Raw genomic sequence first — 15,603 nt, forward strand, 5'->3', positions numbered from 1 at the left:
TTTTTTCATCTAAGAAGTGGAAACTTGAAATATAAATTAGTGGAATTTATTGGAAAATGAAAGAAGATATTTTTTATGTTTACTTAGTTTAAAACTTTTTTAAAAAGTTAATTCAAAAATGTAAAAAAAAATTAATTAAAAACTGAAAAAATTACTTAAAAATTAGCTGGGTGGGCAATGCAGTGGCTCACACCTGTAATCCCAGCACTTTGGGAGGCTGAGGTGGGCAGATCATTTGAGATCAGGAGTTCAAGACCAGCCTGGTCAACAGGGTGAAACCCCATCTCTACTAAAAATTAGCTGGGTATGGTGATGGGCGCTTGTATTCTCAATTACTGTGGAGGTTGAGGCAGGAGAACTGCTTGAACCTGGGAGGCGGAGGTTGCAGTGGGCTGAAACCACACTGCTGCACTCCAGCCTGGGCACAGAGCAAGACCCTATCTCAAAGAAAAAAGAAAATTATTTTTTAAAATTTAAAAAATGAAAATTAGGTGGGTGTAGCTCACCCTGTGGTCCCCAGGTGTGAGCTATGGAACAACTGGGTGTGTGCTGTCCCCTTCCCACCTGGCCTAACCTGGGGTTACCTGCTCCCTCCTGCCTTCCCCACACCTGGGGAGAGCATGTGCATGCCTTTACCACCTCAGCTTCATAGAGGGTGCACCAGGGTGCCTGTGCCATTCTCCATCCCCTGGGCCTCTGTCTCGGTGGTGCCCAGAGATAGTGGGCTCACAAGCTCTGAGGCCGCCTTTCCTCCCAGACCAGGCCTCCTCCTCCCTGCCTGGCTCAGGGAGGGCCTGCAGCGCTCACAGGTTTGAAGTGGCCCTGGGACTCGCAGGATGCAGCAGGCCTTAGTCAGTAGGATGCGTGGTCATTTCACACCGCTGCTGTGGCAGATGACCATAGCATGCTGGCTTAAAACACCACACGCTGATTCTCCCACAGTGCTGGGGATCAGAAGTTCAAGGTGGGTTCCCCTAAGCAGAAACCAAGGTACGGGCACTCCCTCCGGAGCCGGGAAGGAGCCTTCTCTCCTGGCCTTTGCCAGCGCCACAGTGGCACTCCTGGGTTCAGGGTCCCTCCTTCTGCAGGGCAGTGGCAGGATCTCCCCAGCACTACACCTTCCCCCGGACAGTCATGGAGTCTCCCTCCGCCTCCCTCTTTTTGTTTTCTTTCTTTTTTTTTCTTTTTTCACTTTTCTTATTATTTTTAGATTAACGCCTAATAATTGCACATGTGTATGAGGTACATGTGATGTTTCAATTCATGCATGCAATGTGTAATAATCCAGTCAGTGTAATTAGCACATCTGACACCCATTTACCATTGCTTTGTGTTGAGAACATTCAGAATCTCCCCCCTAGTTATTTGACAATATATATTAAATTAGGGTTAATTACACTCACCTTACAGTGGTGCAGGACACTTGAACTTACTCCTCCTGTCTAGCCGTATTTTTGTGTCTGTGAGCCAACCTCTGGCTATCTCCCCACCCACCCATCCTTCCTAGCCTCTGGTAACCACTCTTCTACTCTGTTTCTATGAGATCAACTATTTTAGCTCCCATGTAAGAGTGACAACATGTGACATTTATCTTCCTGTCCCTGGCTTATGTCGCTTAACAAGGTGTCCTCCAAGCTCATCCATGTCACTGTGAATGACAGGACACCATTCTTTTTATAGCATAAAATAGTTTTCCGGTGGGTGTATGTACGATATTTTCTTTAACCATTTATCTGTTGGTGTGAACTTAGGTAGATTCCATATCTTGGCTGTTTGGAATAGTGCTACAATAAACAGGGTTTTTTTTTTTTTTTTCCTGTGGATAAGTCTTCAGTAGTGGGATTGCTGGATCATACTGTAGCTCTGTTTTTAGTTTTTTGAGGAACCTCGATAGTGTTTTCCATAGCAGCTGCACTAATTTACCTTCCCTCCAACAGTGTATGAAAGCTCCCCTTTCTTTGCATCCTCACCATCATCTGTCATTTTCTGAAAGTCTTTTTGATAATAGTTGTTCTAACTGGGATAAAATGATATCTCATTGTGATTTTAATTTGCATTTTCCTAATGATTAGTGATGTTAAGCATTTTTTCACATACGTATTGGTTACTGGTATGTCTTCTTTTGAGAGATGTGTATTCGGCTCCTTTGCCTGTTTTAAAATCCGATTATTTGGAGTTTGTTTCTGTTGCACTGTTTGAGTTCCTTGTGTATTCTGGATACAAATCCTTTGTTGAATAAATACTTCACAAATATTTCCTCCTATTCTGCTGGTTGTCTCTTCACTTGATTTTTTGTTTTTGTTTTTGACACAATCTCGCTCTGTCATCCAGGCTGGAGTGCAGTGGTGTGATCTCAACTCACTGCAAGCTCCGCCTCCTGGGTTCACACCATTCTCCTGCCTCAGCCTCCCAAGTAGCTGGGACCACAGGTGCCACCACCACGCCTGGCTAATTTTTTGTATTTTTAGTAGAGACGGGGTTTCACTCTGTTAGCCAGGATGGTCTCGATCTCCTGACCTCGTGATCTGCCCGCCTCGGCCTCCCAAAGTGCTGGGATTACAGGCGTGAGCCACCGCGCCCGGCCCAGCAGAGCTGATTTTAAAGATATATGTAGATGGGAGAAGTGGGATGGCAGTGGCGCTAAGGTGCATGGAATAATGGTTAGCCTCGGTGCTCTGCAGGAAAGCCTGTGCCCACACCCACCTGACTGGGGAGGATGCTTGTGACTCCTGAATGCCCCTCACACTAATCTTGGCATGAATTACTGTGTCCGTTGCATGACAAGCTGTGTGACAACTGCATCCATTCCCCCAGGAACCATAAGCAATCTGAGGATAGGAAATGCTGCTTTATCTGTTTCCAGCCCCCAATGCAGGGTCTCGAGAGGAAAATCAGCACAGCAGCCTTTCCCCTTATCTGGTTTCCTTTTCTAAGGTTTCAGTTACCCGGGAACAACTGAAGTCCGAAAATGTTAAATTGAAAATCCCATAAAAAAGCAGTTCCTGAGCTGTACAGGGCGCTCCATCTTGAGGAGTGTGGCATCTGGCACCATGCTGCTCCATCCCTGTGTCCGGGGTCTGAGGCGCCATGCTGCTCCATCCCTGCGTCCGGGGTCTGAGGCGCCATGCTGCTCCATCCCTGCGTCCGGGGTCTGAGGCGCCATGCTGCTCCATCCCTGCGTCCGGGGTCTGAGGCGCCATGCTGCTCCATCCCTGCGTCCGGGGTCTGAGGCGCCATGCTGCTCCATCCCTGCGTCCGGGGTCTGAGGCGCCATGCTGCTCCATCCCTGCGTCCGGGGTCTGAGGCGCCATGCTGCTCCATCCCTGCGTCCGGGGTCTGAGGCGCCATGCTGCTCCATCCCTGCGTCCGGGGTCTGAGGCGCCATGCTGCTCCATCCCTGCGTCCGGGGTCTGAGGCGCCATGCTGCTCCATCCCTGCGTCCGGGGTCTGAGGCGCCATGCTGCTCCATCCCTGCGTCCGGGGTCTGAGGCGCCATGCTGCTCCATCCCTGCGTCCGGGGTCTGAGGCGCCATGCTGCTCCATCCCTGTGTCCGGGGTCTCCACACTGTCCACCCTCCCTGCTGTGGTCACTCAGCAGCCGTCTCAGCTATCAAACTGCATATGGCAGAACGCCGCTCAAGTCACCCTTATTTTATTTAATAATACCCCAACGCACACAGTAGGGATGCTGGCAATTCGGGTGTGCCAAAGAGAAGCCATAAAGTACTCCTTTAAGTGAAAAGGGGAATGTTCTCAATAAGAAAAAAATTGTATATTGAGGTTGCAAAAATCTACAGTAAGAACAGACCTTCTGTCCTTCAAATTATAAAGAAAAAAGGGCTTTGTGTTAGTTTTGCTACCACGCCTCTAACAGCCAAAGTGATGCCACAGTACATGGCAAGTGCCCAGTTCAGATGGAAAAGGGATTCCATATGTGAGCAGGGACATGAACAAACGTATTTCGATCGATGGCCGTCGGGTTCCTTGTCATCTTAGGTTTCAGGCATCAGCTGGCGTCATGGACTACATCTCCCGAGGAGTAGGGGGGACTCCTGTACCAGAACAGCAGCACTCATTAATAACCCCAGTGTGCATCTACTTGCCGGCACAAGGGAGGGAGGGAATGCAGGATGACAACTGCGATCACGTTGGGGTCACCAACCCATGTCCCAGAACAAGACGACAGACATAAGGCTCAATCTCCACATCAGAGGCACTCAGGGGGCCTCTGCTCCAGCCTCCTAGCCTGGGGTGAGCAAACTTCTGTCAAGTGTCAGATACTAAAGATTTTAGACTTTTCTGGCCTGATATGGTCTCTGTCCACATCTTTTTGTTTTGTTTACAATTCCTCGTTTTCTTTCGTTACAACACTTTTGAAATTTAAGAACTGTTCTTAGTTCTTGGGCCTTACAGAAAGAAGCTGAGGGCCAGAGTTGGCCCTTGGCTGTGATTTGCCAATGTCCGTGTGACTCCGCCATGCTGCACAGCCTCTCTGCACCTCTGGCAAACGGTCCCCAGGCTGTGTGCAAGGGTTCATCTCCCCACCATGACCTGGAATTGAACCGTCGCAAGTGGACTCTTGTGCAGGTTTCTCCAGCATAAGATGACTGGTGTGAGTTTCCACGGATGCGATTTCTGAAATTAGAGTCCTGAGAAATGCAGTGGCAGCAACACTGTGGAGGAAAGCCAGCCCTGAGTGCACCCGCTGCAGCTGCTCTTCCAGAACATTCTATCTCTGGACCAGGAGGTACCTGAGGCCTGTGAGCACCAGGTGGGCTCTAAGGGCCTGCTCCAAGGACCCCTTAGTCCCTCGGCACGGCTCTCAGCTGGGTTCAAGGGAAGGCTAGTAACTGGTGGTTTGAGACCAACTCCAGAGAGGTCAGCAGGAGAGGTGTGTGCCAAGCGGGGTGGATCTCAGGGCTGCCTGAAGCCTAGAAATCTGACTCAGCACTTCTGCAACGCGGGAGACGCCCTGGCCTCCCTGAGTGGGAATCCCTGGGACTGAGGTGAGGCTGCCTGGGTCTGGGTCAAGGGAGTGAATCCATTCCCAGGAGCGGGCTGTGGCAGCACCATCAGGACACAAAGCCAGTGACCTGTGGGGTGGAGACTGCTTTTCCCACTGTCTGTGATCTGGAGGAAGAAGTTCTGCCAAGCTGCCACCCTGACCTGCCGGATCTGTAAGCTGCTTCTCTGCGCCTGAGGGTGCTCAGAGCCCTCATCACGTGCCTGCTGCTTGGCCTACTCCCGAGACTGTGGCATGCACACCAGAGGCCACACTCACATCCTTGGCACTCACTCTAGGCTCACGGTCTGTCCCGTCACAGGAGCGGCTGAGGAAGGAGCCAAGGGAGAGGCAGGTGTCCAGGCTAGTCCAGCCGGGCCCAGAATGCCTGTGTTTGGCTGAGCTGACTGACCAGAAGGTGCCACACAGGGAGACAGTAGGGGTGGGAGCAAGGCCTGGGCAGGAGGATTTTCCTGCTTCCTGGGCCTGTTCATCCCTCCGTGGACTTAGACACACAATCCCTGGGTTCACCTCCTCACAGGCTGTGGGGTGCTGGTGGAATCACGTTCCTCCACCTTAATGTCTGGAGGAACAGATGACTTAGACCAGCATGTGCAAAGGCCGGGGTGGGAGTGAGGGGCTGGGTGATGCACTCTGCAGAGCCCAGGCTGAACAGAAGCTGGGTGGATGCACTCTGGAGAGCCCAGGCTGAACAGAAAGGACAGTCATGCAAGGAACATGGAGTCCTGTGGCAGGGAGGCCACCTTGGGGATGGCAGGGGGAGGAGTTGTCAGTTGTCCAGGTTGTCAGGGGCTTGTGGAGATGCTCTGGGGTCCCTTGGGTTCTCAAATGGATTTTGTGGTTCCATGGGCAGGACTCTGGGCTCGCCTCCAAAGGAAATCCGATTACAAGAAACAGGTGAAGTTACATGCAGTTGCCAGGAGCTCAGAATCCAGTGAAGGCACAGACAAGGCAAAGTTGGACAGCGGTGCCCTTGGCAACGGGAGGGACTGGCACTCTAAGCCTCATGTGTCTGACCACCCTTGGGGACAAGAAGTCAGGCCAAAGGCTGCTCCGGAAGGGAAGGGTTAGCAGGACTCAGGCAAGTGGAAGATGGTGCCCCAGGCCAGTGTGAGGTGTGGCAGCTGTCCCCTTGGCATGGGCAACTGGCAGGTTGACCCCTGACCCCAGCTGTTTGCCTTGCGGGGAAGCTGTGTGGCTCCTGTGGATCTTACTGTTCGCTGGTGTGGCACTGCAGGGCAAGGAGAAGGTAAGAAGACGCAGGGAGGCAGCCTGGGCTGCAGTCACACTTCTGCTGCACCCAGATCTGTGAGCTTCTCCACAAAGAGGAGAAAGAAGACAAGCCCAGGGTTGGGACTTCCCCCTGGCTTTTTTTTTTTTTTTTTTGAGACGGAGTCTCTCTCTGTTGCCCAGGCTGGAATGCAGTGATGCAATCTCAGCTCACTATAAGTTTCGCCTCCCGGGTTCATGCCATTCTCCTCCCTCGCTTCCTGAGTAGCTGGGACTACAGGCGCCTGCCACCACGTCTGGCTAATTTTTTGTATTTTCAGTAGAGACAGGATGGTCTCAATCTCCTGACCTTGTGATCTGCCCGCCTTGGCCTCCCAAAGTGCTGGGATTACAAGCATGAGCCACTGCGCCTGGCCAGGATTTTTTTTGTTGTTGTTGTTAAGATTGCGTCTTGCTCTGTTGCCCAGGCCGAGGGCAGTGGCACGATCACTGCTTACTGCAGCCTTGACCTCCTGGGCTCAAATGATCCTCCCAATTCAGCCTCCCAAGTAGCTGGAACTACAAGCGCACACCGTCACACCCAGGTAATTTTTTAAAAATTTTTATTTATTTATTTTTGTTATTTTTGAGATGGAGTCTCACTCTGTTGCCCAGTCTGGAGTGCAGGCAGTAGCACGATCTTGGCTCACTGCAACCTCCACCTCCCAGGCTTAAGCAATTCTTCCTCCTCAGCCTCCCAAGTAGTTGGGATTACAGGCACCTGCCGCCCCACCTGGCTAATTTTTGTATCTTTAGGAGAGACGGGGTTTCACCATGTTGGCCAGGCTGGTCTCGAACTCCTGACCTCAAGTGATCCACCTGCCTCAGCCTCCAAAATTGCTAGGATTACAGGCGTGAGCCACCGCACCCAGCCAATTTTTTTTTTTTTTTTTTTTTTTTTTTTTTGTAGAGACAGGGTCTCACTATGTTGCCCAGGCTGGCATCAAACACCTGGCTCAAGCAATCCTCCCATCTTGGCCTCTTAAAGCACTGGGATTACAGGAGTGAGCCACTGCACCTGGCCAAGAATTTCCTTAAAGCTTATGAAGTATGAACCTTTCATTTCATGTGGAAGGTTCTGGTGGCTGCAGGATGGCCTGAAATGAGAGGGCAAGTGATCCTTTAGAGAAATGGTTTCCTTTTATCCAGTCTGAAGCTGATGGGGGTGAGGCTGGAAGTAAGTAAGGCTGGCAGAAGTAAGGCTGGAATGGAGGAGAAACAAATCAGCAGGACTTGGCTGAAATGTGTTGGGTTTGTTCGTTTATTTACTCAGCAGATACACAGGGAGTGCTCACTGTGTGCTTGGCACTGTGGTCAATGAACTGAGTATGCAACAATGAACAGAATACATATGGTCCTTGCTCTGTGCCACTCACAGTTTGGTTCAGGTCCAGAGAGGAAGAGGAGGTGTTCTCAAGGTTCCACTGGTGGAACATTGATGTTCCTCCCCAAACCAGTGACCAGTTAGTGAGGGGTGCAGTCACGTCCGTGGGTCTTCAACAGCATTTTACTGAAATAAAATATCAGAGTGCCTTGGATGTCATAAGGGAAAGAAGAGTTTGCAGAAATTTTGTTTCTGTTATATATATGCAGGTCTGTATTGGATCAGTATGTGCAATATACTTATTACTGAAGGGCAGGTAAAAAAACAAACAAACAAACAAAAAAACCTTGTATGGGGCTGAGCGTAGTGGCTCGGGTCTGTAATTCCCGCACTTTGTGAGGCTGAGACAGGACTGCTTAAACCAGGAGTTCAAGACTAGCCTGGGCAACATAGCAGGACCTCATCTCTACAAAAAAATAAAATAAAAATTAACCCAATGTGGTAATGCACACCTGTAGTCCCAGCTACTTGGGAGGCTGAGGCAGGAGGTTCACCTGAGCCCAGGGATCAAGGGTGCAATGAGCCATGATCACACCAGTGCATTTGGCCTGGGCAACAGAGCAAGACCCTGTCTCAAAAAAAAAAAAAATCTAAAAAAGAATGGTTAAGTCAAGCATGGTGCTGCATGCCTATAGTCCCAGCTACTCTGCAGGCTGAGGCAGGAGGATCACTTGAGCCCAGGAGTTTGAGGTGGTAGTGGGCAATAATTGTGACTATAGCCACGGCACTTTAGCCTGGGCAACATGACGAAACCCGGTCTCTACAAAAACTAAAGAAATTAGCCTGGAGTGGTGGTGCATGCCTGTGTTCCCAGCTATTCCAGAGGCTGAAGTGGGAGGATTGCTTGAGCCCAGGAGGTGGAGATTGCCGTGGGCTGAAATCTTGCCACTGCAGGGGGCTACAGGAGTCTAAAAGGGAGGGGACACAATTTCCCCAAATCTCCAACGTTGGGGAGTTCTGCCTACACTCCTTGCCCCAGGATGCCCCCAGCACCAAGGCCAAGGGGGCGTCAGCCCTCAGCACTGGGGTGGAACATTTATACACAGAACCAGGCCACAGAAGGCATACACAGAGCCCATGAACACCGGCCCCCATCTCCACCCTCTGTTCTCTGGGACTGCAAGTCCAGGCCTGACCTGGTTCTGTCCCTACCTGGAGGGACAGAAGACAGAAGGAGACAATCCCTGAGAAGCCTTTCCCGAAGGCCTCATTCCCCCTCAGCCCTCACTTTGTAAGATCTCTCAGCCCGCACTTTGGGAGGCCAAGGCGGGCAGATCACGACGTCAGGAGATCGAGACCATCCTGGCTAACACGGTGAAACCCCGTCTCCACTAAAAATACAAAAAAATTAGCCGGGCGTGGTGGCGGCGCCTGTGGTCCCAGCTACTCGGGAGGCTGAGGCAGGAGAATGGCGGGAACCCGGGAGGCGGAGCTTGCAGTGAGCTGAGATCGCGCCCCTGCACTCCAGCCTGGGCGACAGAGTGAGACTCCGTCTCAAAAAAAAAAAAAAAGAACAGAGCTAGGAATACCGTTTCCAGGGCCTAACAAACAAGCATAGCTGGAAGACAGAGACAGATTTCGAGAGGTCCTTATTCACCTCTACTTCCAGGGGTTCTATGAGGAAAACAGATTTTTCCCAAAATGGGATTTGTGGTGCCTTTTCTGTTTTTCCAAGGAGTCCCAGGCCACGAGAAGTTATTTTAGGGTCTTTTATATATGCACCAGGAGTGGTAAGAAAGAGTGGAGAAAAGTAATTTAGTTGACTGAGGAAAAACCTTTTCTAGGAAAACAAGATTTATGAAGAGAAAAACGTAAAGGCCTTTTGAGTATTCTTATAGCTTGGATATTTAATTTTAATTAAGCTGAGAGTTCTTTTTTGCTGAGCGTGAGGGCGGAGGTTAGAATTATATAAATGTTATGCCAAGTTAAATTGAAGGATTGGGTTATGTGCAGGAATTCCCTGCAATAGTGGGAGGGATTTCTGGGAACATCCCAGACACTGTTTGATTTGCAACAAATCAGACCCGGAGAAGGGGACGTGAACATGAGCGATTCCTGAAAGCCCAGCCACTTCCTGGAGAGGGAGAATGGCAGAGGAGGTCTGACCGGTTGGAGTAGGTTTTGAACTGGTGGAGAAGGCGGGGGGTGGGCGGGGCTTGAGGTAGAAGAAAACCTGAATATAGGGAAACTTTTGCCATTTGCCGTTTCTGGTGATAAAATCGTCAAGGTTCCCGAGAATTTGAAAGGTAAAGGTTCTGTGTGGGCCACTGGCTGTTATTATCCAGTGTGTATTGGGACCAGGATGTTTTGCAACATAACATTAAACGCTTTAGCTTTAGGCTCCCCAGTAAGCCAAGTTTGATGAGGTTGTGAAGACACAGTTCAGTGGGGAGCACGCAGGAATGTGGGGTTGTTTGGCACCCATGTGGACTGGTGAGAGGAAGCCAGGGGTGTCTGTTTGGTTCTAGGCGTTCCCAGACAAAAGACAGAGACCCAGAGTCCTCTTTCTGAGAAGGAACTGGGCGTCCCCAAGACTTTCTCCAGCTTAGTCCCATGGGTCCCCCGAGGACCGGGACAGCAGGCTGGACTTTCTCTGGTACTGGGAGAAAGTCAGGGGAAGGCAGATTTTACCCCTCAGCTGAATTAGTGTCCAGCATTGGATGTTCCAGTTGCAGTCGGCAAAGGGCCTTCCAGACTGGAGCTGCGCGAGGAAGAGAGAGACAGAGAGAGAAGAGAAGGGAAGAGGGAGCAAGGGTTGGAGAGCAAAGTATCAGTTGCGAGGGGTTGGAGGTGGATTCCAAGCCCTGAGGGTTTTGAGAGTCCACAGGGGAGGAGCCCTGGCCACAGTCTCACAGTTCCCTTCGGGGAGGTTTTCTCCTCATGCAAATTGCTTGAAAGGTGAAGGGAGAGGCTGGGAGAGCTGGGCCTGGTGGCGGGTGGGCCTAAGGCGGCGTGGCAGCGGCCAGGTGGCAACAGGACACCTGCCAATCGCATCTTTTCCCCCGTCTCACCTCTGCAGAGGGAGCACTATGTCTGTGGAAGAACTGGGTGCAGCCTCTGTGGAGGAGCAGAAAGAAATGGAAGATAAAGTGACTAGTCCAGAGAAAGCTGAAGAAGCAAAATTAAGAGCAAGATATCTTCACCTGGGACAAAGGCCTGGAGGTTCAGATTTCTTAAGGAAACGATTGCAGAAAGGGCAAAAATATTTTGATTCTGGGAATTACACATGGCTAAAGCAAAAATGAAAAGCAAGCAACTTCCTACTGCAGCTCCGGAGAAGACGGAGGTCACTGGTGACCACATTCCTACCCCACAGGACCTTCCTCAGTGGAAACCATCCCCTGTTGCTACCAAGCTGGCCGGCTGATTAAAAGAGCTGAACTGCATGAATCTGCTAATTCCCATGATTTCTCCTTAAAATATGTTACTTATCTACTTTTTATTTTCTTTCATTCGCTCAGTCATTGGAGACTGACAGCTTTGCAGGTAGCAGTAGTGTGTGCTGCTATTGTGGAATATACTTGTGTAGCGTTTTTGATTCGTTTAACAGTGCACTGGAGAAGAGGACATGTTAGAGCAACATTAGTAAACTACTTGAAAATAACTGTTTGTATTACCTAACTCCAAGTGTAGTACTGGTTCTAACAAGTAACAAGCAGTTTTAAAATTTTAATGTTTTGGCTTTCATTACTTCATCTTAATTACAGCTTTGTATGTTACTCTTATTTAGTATAATCTCTATTGTATTGATTTCTTCTGTATTTACCTTAAACAGAAGTTTAGGACTACAAGTTAGAAGAAAGGTCACATATTTCAAACATAAGATTTGTGTTTGTCTCTGCTTGAACTTGAATGGCCTTAAACCTGTTTCAGCTTTAACAGTAGAATTTTACTTGGGCAATATTTGCCCCTTCTGGTGTAACTTATGTGTTTCTAGTGCTTAGCAGCTGCTGTTGAAGCTAATATTCTTATTCAGTTCTATAGAGTCAGAATACGTTTTGTTGTTGAAGATGTGAATGAAGTATGCATGTGCATTGACTGCTGAATTCACTTCTGTGCCATTTTTGTAAGTACAATAGTTTTGCACAACCTCTCACAAATGTCTGTATTTATTTCACATATTTAAAAAGTAGATAATGTGCCAACCAGAAGCTCAAGAGTTCCTACACAAAACTCTGTAAGTCTTTATAGCTTTCATATCATAAGAGTAGTTTACAATCTCGGGCTTATAGAATACCAAACTGAAATCTTAGTTCAATCCGTCATAGACTTAAGCTTTTCATTTGTTACTAATATCCACGACATTCAGTGGTCTTGTGCATATACGATGTGTTGCTTAGGAATAGCTTTTGTCCTATGTAGAACCTTTCATTTTGATTTTTATGAAAGTTACAATTCATATAATTTATATGAAATTTTTAAATGTAGAAACTTTTTACTTCCACACTCAACTTTGGAGACATTAGAGTAAAAGGCTTCAATACTCTGCATTCCATGCCCCCGCCACCTGCTTTTCTTCCCTTTTGTTCTTCGGCTCAAATGGTATTGGGTTGTTTGTTCTATACAGAAACCTATATCCTTACTCTTTTATATAACACAGTAATGATGTTTTCCTTCTAATTTCTCAGTTGTTAATCTCTCTGTCTCTCTCTCTTTTTTTTTTTTTTTTTTTTTGAGATTAGGGTCTTGCTCTGTCACCTGAGCTCTAGTGCAGTAGTGCAATCATGGCTCACTGCAACCTTACTCCTAGGCTCAAGTTAACTGTTCTTAATCCTTTATTATTACTAATATTATACAATTGTTTAAATAAAAGGAACTTTATGATGAAACAGCACAGAATGCTGGCTCAAGAACCTATGTCAAGATGAGCTGAATTTTGGTAAATTATTTTAGGAATTATGACAAGCTAATAGAATTGGGCTTGTGACAATGAGAGGAATTTACATGACGGGTAAAACTTACTCATATTAAAATTGTTTAGATATTTGCTTCTATAGGTGTCCACTTTAATAAAATACCAATTTAGTTTTACTTGTGGCTTATCTAGTTAGTAAGAACTTTAACGGACTTTATTGGGACAAGTGTACCGTTCTTGTAGGAGGTCCTATCACAAGCAGTTGTAATGCCATGCCATGATACTCAGGATCAGAAGCTTGAGATGTTACTATTTTTCTCTTCACCTCTGACTTGCAGAGAGCCTCCGCTTTTTGGATCCAGGCATCTTTTCTGAATCCTGTTCCCATTAGTATACCTGCTCTCCTATGATCCCAAATCGCAGTCAATGGTGCCTCGAACACAGCACCTTCAGGTAAAGGCTGCCTAGTGCTCCGGGGAAAGCTGGCTGATTATCTCCCTGCTCTACTCACCCTAAAAGGCAGAAAAGCAACATAGTCACTCCTGTGCTCATTTGTAATTGTAAAGATCAGTTATATATAGATTTGTAATGAGAGCAAGTATATACTCATTATAGGATCAATTTAAGAAGTTTAAAATATCCCGAAGTAGAATTTCTATATCTAGTCTTCTGTCTTTGTTTTTGTTTTTTTTCATGAATATTTGCAAGTGATTACCCTTAACTTCACACATGACAGATTAATCTGGAAGATCAGAGAGGCCACGTTATTCCTGATCGTGACAGAATTGCTCCTGTGGTTTGGGACAAGTAACAAAACATCTGCGTGAGTTTTGTTTGTAAAATACGCTATTAATATTTGACCTACCTCAAAACGTGTTGAGGATCTGTGAAATACTAAGTGCCCAAAATAAAATATTGCTGATTGTCTTTTTACTAAAAGTAAACTTTCTCATTAAGCCAACCTGCCTTCCGTAAGTCACAGTGCTTAAATCTCAGGATTTTTCATTAGGAGAGACCTGTCGTTAAGGATTTGCAGGTATAATTGCTTAGCCTCCATCACTGGTGATTGGGATAGAGGTTTTACATTTTTCTGTTTTCCATCCTGCCTCAAAGCTCAGTTTATTGGAGACATTTGTAAGCTATTGGATCATCACTTGAATCAAGATTTCGACTAGTGAGTTTAATTGTCCATTTCTTATGATTTCAAAGCTATAGTCTGAGAAATGGCTAATTTTAATAACTGTCCTATCATAAATTAATGTTGGGATAAACTGAAGTTGGAGATAAATACTTCATGAAAACTAACTAAAGTCTGACACAAATTACCTGTTTTATGTCCAATAGCTACTACGTTTGATATAACAGTTTTGAGAAATATTTCATTCTTGAAGGCAACATCTGACATGGTTCTCAGCAAGTTGGAATAGTAAGGATTGTTGGGTTGTTTTGATGAGTGGAAGCAGCACGTTTGTAGCATACAAGTTATTTAATAATCTTGTGCTGTTGACCTAAAAGTATGTCTTAACTCTTCATCAAGGCAAGCCTGGTGAAGCCTTTACTTGTTACTACTTCAACAGTTGGAATTAGTTGCTCTTTTTACTTGATGAAACAGAAGTCTACCTCTGAATATTTATGGATACTTTTTACAAAATCAGGCTTGTGTTCTTAATCCAAATTAGTAAAGTTTTATGGAAGCTGAAATATAATACAGTAGTCTCCCCTTATCTGCAGGAGATACATTCCAACACCCCTAGTGGATGCCTGAAACCTCAGATAGTACCAAACCCTTTACAGACGATGTTTTTTCAATCTGACAACCAAGGCAGCTACTAAGCGACTGAGGGGCAGGTTGTACACAACCTGTGTGGACAAGCAGGACAAAGGGATGATGCACACCCCGGGCAGGACAGAGCAGGAGGATCATGAGATTTCATCACTCCATGGCTTGTAATTTATTTTATTTTATTATTATTATTATTATTATTTTTTTTGAGATGTAGTCTCACTCTATCACCCAGGCTGGAGTACAGTGGTGCAACCTTGGCTCACTGCAGCCTCTGCCTTCTGGGTTCAAGCAATTCTCCTGCTTTGGTCTCCGAGGTAGCTGGGAATGCAGGCGCCCACCACCATGCCCAGCTAATTTTTGTATTTTTAGTAGAGACAGGGTTTCACCATGTTGGCCAGGCTGGTCTTGAGCTCGTGACCTCAGGTGATCCATCCATCTTCCTCGGCCTCCCAAGGTGCTGAGATTACAGGCAGGAGCCACCGTGCCCAGCCGGCTTGTGATTTAAAACATGAATTGTTTATTTCTGGAATTTTCCACATAATACGTTTGGACCAAGGTTGCCTCGGGTAACAAACTATGGAAAGTGAAATTGCAGATAAAGGGGGTTACTGCTCCTGTGCTCTAAAATTGGCGTTTGGGTGATCGGGAGCAGGTAGCCAATGGGAAGAGCACTTCTGAGTGATAACGAAAGCAGTTTCTTTGGTGGACTTTTCACATTCTCCAATGTTCAAGCATATTTTCTACTTTCCATTTCCTCTTTCACCTCATGTTGCCTCACCATCCCCCATCCCTGCTTATTTCTCAAGCCCATTGATGGCACTCATTAAATTGTGTTTCGGGCTAATGAATCATTGTTCCTTAATATCCTTTTCAACATGCCACAATTTAGAACCCTTTAAAATTTTCTAAAACAATATCCTAGTCTGAGTATTAACTAATTTGAGCCACATTCCCAGCACTAACTCAGCACACACCGCCAGTCTTCCCCAATATCTCCTCTCAATTCCCCACCACACTATAAAATTGGCATCAGAAATCTCACTCTCATTGTTCATCTAAGAATAAAAACACGGATTTTAACACTGTTTTACTAGTTTCAGCCTTCTAAGTATGTAGGCCTCTAGGTATTCTGCAGATCACCGGTGGTCTTGATAGTTATTAGTATACATTCATATTATGTTATTTTTCAACCAAATCGCAGTTGGAAAAAAACCTCTTTAATATTATGCCCTTGGATCTTTTACTTCGTTACTAATACTTGTGATGCAATAGGACACTTTGCCTGT

The 15,603-nt window shown here is 46.8% G+C and overlaps 1 pseudogene; it reads left to right on the forward strand.

The window, feature by feature from the left end:
- The first annotated feature begins 10,603 nt into the window (after positions 1–10,603).
- On the forward strand, positions 10,604–11,147 carry LOC140711218 (cAMP-regulated phosphoprotein 19 pseudogene; annotated as a pseudogene).
- Positions 11,148–15,603: the final 4,456 nt, after the last annotated feature.

This window comes from Chlorocebus sabaeus, unplaced genomic scaffold, assembly GCF_047675955.1.
Source record: "Chlorocebus sabaeus isolate Y175 unplaced genomic scaffold, mChlSab1.0.hap1 unalloc_scaffold_299, whole genome shotgun sequence".
NCBI classification, from domain to species: Eukaryota; Metazoa; Chordata; class Mammalia; order Primates; family Cercopithecidae; genus Chlorocebus; species Chlorocebus sabaeus.